The 4,366-nt window shown below is 46.5% G+C and overlaps 2 non-coding genes across 2 annotated transcripts; one reads left to right on the forward strand and one right to left on the reverse strand.

The window, feature by feature from the left end:
• Positions 1 to 734: 734 nt before the first annotated feature.
• Positions 735 to 807, reverse strand: TRNAM-CAU (transfer RNA methionine (anticodon CAU)). The gene has a single exon. It is a non-coding gene; the product is annotated as a tRNA-Met (tRNA).
• Positions 808 to 2,415: 1,608 nt separating this feature from the next.
• On the forward strand, positions 2,416 to 2,488 carry TRNAV-UAC (transfer RNA valine (anticodon UAC)). Its single transcript has one exon. It is a non-coding gene; the product is annotated as a tRNA-Val (tRNA).
• Positions 2,489 to 4,366: the final 1,878 nt, after the last annotated feature.

Here is a 4,366-nt window from a genome sequence, read left to right on the forward strand (position 1 = left end):
TCTTCCAACAAACAGACCTCAGATTTATCTGATGATCGCTGTTCTGACTGGTTTGGTGTTGGTGAATCCTCTATCTCTCCATCTGTTCCTTCTGTTCCCGTCAATCGTCCTGACCTTGATGCTTCCCTGTTAGCACATGGTGATTCAAACGATCTCACGCCTCCTCCCACTTTACAGCCTGTTTCCAATTCCATTGGAGCGGGGGATGGTAGGGATCTCAGTCGCAGAATCAGATCTGTTCCTGTGAGACTCCATGATTATGTTTTGGATTAATCTTGTTTTTTCTTCATGTATGCATTTGGTTACTTTACTGTGTTTTCTTTTATCTGCTGTTTTTTCTTTATTTATTAGGGGAAGGATGTGTAGTATGTACTTCATTATTGTTATACTAGCTCTTTAAGGAATGTCCTTCTTAAGTTCTTATTCCATGTTCTTAGAATGCTATGATTGTATGTCTTGACCATTGCAAACTTGGTATTCTACTCTACTGGTCGTGGGTTGATTTACTCTGCTTAAATAAACCACCTATGTCAACCTTTCTATCCGGATTGCTATCCTTATTTGATCTACAACACTACCACAGTTGCCCCCTGAAACAAGGCAGCCAACACAACTACGCTAACACAACCTCCGATTTCATGGTCACTTGCACTATTCACCACTGTAGTACAAAACAATGTAAAAGTACAATTACAAAATAACAACACGTACAGAACTCCTTTCACCAAAACAAGTGCCCTCTGTGAGGCTCGAACTCACGACCTTCAGATTATGAGACTGACGCGCTGCCTACTGCGCTAAGAAGGCTCTGACACTATGCTGAGTGACATTTTTTTAATGGGCTTCAACAACTGGTAGGGTTTCAGGTCTTGTATTTTTATATCTATAAATGTGATTGTGAACTCGTACATCCTGTTATCAATGACACTGCTGCTACGTCATACTCTTGCCAAGCCGCCCACCGACTATACGCTTATAAAATATCACGTTTTTTGCAGTGAGGCCGGACGGGATTAATACAAACTCTGCAAACCCTGGCACTGTCCAAGCGGGCTCTGCTGGGACACTTGCCTTGATCGGTGTTACAGACACTGGAGCCGGAGAGACCATCGGGTCTGCAGCTCCCTTTGTGGCCACGGGAGGCGGCAGCGAGCCGTGCACAGACTCGGGTGGGGGCGCTGCCCGGCTGCAGGGGTCACTGGTGCAGACCCGTGCACTGGCAGCCAGCGCTCACGACCTGCACGTGTGCACACCAGTCACACCAGTACTCGCTCAGCCTTGCACGGGTGGCTGCAGCCCTCCCCTGTAGCACGAGCAGGCGTGTTACACCAGCATTAATGCTGAGATGAGGAGCCTCTGTCACACCAGCATTAATGCTGAGATGAGGAGCCTCTGTCACACCAGCATGAATGCTGAGACGAGGAGCATCTATCACACCAGCATTAATGCTGAGATGAGGAGCATGTGTTACACCAGCATTAATGCTGAGATGAGGAGCATCTGTCACACCAGCATTAATGCTGAGATGAGGAGCATATGTTACACCAGCATTAATGCTGAGATGAGGAGCATCTGCTATACCAGCATTAATGCTGAGATGAGGAGCATCTATCACACCAGCATTAATGCTGAGATGAGGAGCATGTGTTACACCAGCATTAATGCTGAGATGAGGAGCATCTGTCACACCAGCATTAATGCTGAGATGAGGAGCATCTGTTACCCTAGCATTAATGCTGAGATGAGGAGCATCTGTTACACCAGCATTAATGCTGAGATGAGGAGCATCTGTTACACCAGCATTAATGCTGAGATGAGGAGCATCTGCTATACCAGCATTAATGCTGAGATGAGGAGCATCTATCACACCAGCATTAATGCTGAGATGAGGAGCATGTGTTACACCAGCATTAATGCTGAGATGAGGAGCATCTGTCACACCAGCATTAATGCTGAGATGAGGAGCATCTGTTACCCTAGCATTAATGCTGAGATGAGGAGCATCTGTTACACCAGCATTAATGCTGAGATGAGGAGCATCTGTTACCCCAGCATTAATGCTGAGATGAGGAGCATCTATCACACCAGCATTAATGCTGAGATGAGGAGCATCTGTTACACCAGCATTAATGCTGAGATGAGGAGCATCTCCTCACGGTTCTCTTTGTTCGGGAACTTGACGCTTTGAAGCCTCTCCAAGTTTCCTTCTGCTTTTCTCTGTTTTCGTTTCTTCTTCCTATACATTCGGACTTTCTCTCTCCACTCCAGTCTCCCTCGACTGCATGTTTTCCTAAAATGCTGACTATTCTCTATGTTTTTTGTTGTTGTTAAGGTGAAATAATTGAAATATAGGGGGGAAATCACTACACAATGAGCACACAAAAAAGAAGCACGAGCGACTGAGAAGCCATCGGAGGTTTCATAGTGTAGTGGTTATCACGTCTGCTTTACACGCAGAAGGTCCTGGGTTCGATCCCCAGTGAAACCAAAGATGATGTTTTTTGCAAATTGTATACAGCTATAAATATAAAGCATTGAGTCGCTCACGATGCAAAATATATCACTAAAAGACATCTGAAATAAGTAAAGAATAAGTGCATCGAACAACCGTAAAGCAATGGAGCCGTCGGTCTTTCAAGGTGGAAGGTAGAGTGATGGGATGGGGGCCTTGAACAATAATTATTTAATGTGTCTCTGAATGTCCTTTGGAATCGAGAGGTCAGGCAGCGGTTTGGTGGGCCAGATGACCTAAGAGGTGGGGTTGTTGTTTTATAATTTATTTGTTGAGCGCTTTGTTTGAAGAAGCTTCTTGGCGCTTTGTGAGGACACACTCTTAAAACCGAATAATGACCAGCTGGAATACAGTGAATTATTAAGAAGTCAGGTTTTTAGGTGAGAGTAGAGTTGCACCGTTCGGCTGCTGTAGGGGAGCAGGGTCCCTATAGGGTCCTAGTAGAGACACGCTGGCATTGATCAGCTGATCTTAGGGCGCGGATGTCCAGAAAGGAGGGTGATCTGAGGTGTAGGACTCTGTGGACACTTGCTTCCAAGTCCTACACGAAGCACGTCTGTGGGTCTGTTTACCATTTTCTTCTCAAACTTTCATCTGTGTTCCAGTCTGGGCTCAGAAGCTAAGAGACCCTACACCTACACTTCAGAGGGTCTGTGTTCCTGAGCCCCTCAAGCAAATGACAGGCACAGCCACAATCCAATCCTCACTCAAACAGCAACACATATAGCCCCTGGCAGATGTTGGGGGAATACCCAATTGTAATTCCCCACACCTACAATGTACAACATTCTCTCATTATTGGCAAAGACCCCTGCGGTATGAGTGATCAGTTCAAAGTTTATTTGAAGTTTACAGTAGTAACATTCATAAACTGGGCTGCTCCTGTCCTGCGCCACTGGAACCAAGCTGCACCAAACTGAAGAGGCCCTTGCCTCTTATATCTCATTGTTGTGGAATTCATTCTTTTAGTTTCCGCAGAATAGATTCTGGACACTGACTTGACCCTTCCAGGTGCTTTGTAAACTGATAAAAGTGGTTTATGTTTTTAAATAACATGAAGCATTTACAATGCAAGTGGGCCAGTTTTCTCTTGTGTACCATACGCTCTTTACCCCGCCACAGTTGTCTTAAACCGACATACAATCACTATTAGGTTTTACATTATCACTAAACACAATTGCATCAATTCTTGTTTACCATCTTCCAGGGAGGCTGGCCTACAGTGCATCGAGCAGTGCCAGAAGGACTGGTCTGAAAAATCAGTATGCAGACGTGTTTTCTGTTTTGAGGGCCCGTTTTATGGTCTGGTGGGCCAACTTTTGCTATGGATTTCTCTGACATTACCACAAACACTCCCTACAGCAAGCACAAATGCCACAAGAAGAGCAAAAACATAGCGTGAATGGAGACGGATAGGACACCAGACAGGCCAAATCAGCAACGTCTACAGGCCAGGCTGGCAGGTGGCAGCTGAGGGTGGGGGAAGTCTGTGGGCAGTTTTAAGTTAATTCCATCCGGGACCGTCCGTAACCCAGACCCACTTACCGGAGGTCGAGGAGATGTACCGCCGGAGTCCGGACTCAGTCAGTCAACTGAGCTCACTCACTCACTGTAGTGCGGCTGCGGCGTCGTGACTCTCACCCATGTCACGTGCCGCCGTCGGGCTGTGCTGTGGGGCTGGGCCTGGGCTTCTAAAGGTCTAGCTGGGGCTTCTAAGGTCTACCATGGGAATGTGTTCTCTCAGGAGAGTGGTCTGGTGGACTGTTCATGAAGGCTGAACCTGGTTCCCCAGAACCAAGTTCGGCAGCTCTAGCGTAGTGCAACATCCCCCAATGAACACCATACTATCCCACT

The sequence above is a fragment of the Lissotriton vulgaris genome, chromosome 1_1, assembly GCF_964263255.1.
Source record: "Lissotriton vulgaris chromosome 1_1, aLisVul1.2, whole genome shotgun sequence".
In the NCBI taxonomy this organism is placed as follows: domain Eukaryota; kingdom Metazoa; phylum Chordata; class Amphibia; order Caudata; family Salamandridae; genus Lissotriton; species Lissotriton vulgaris.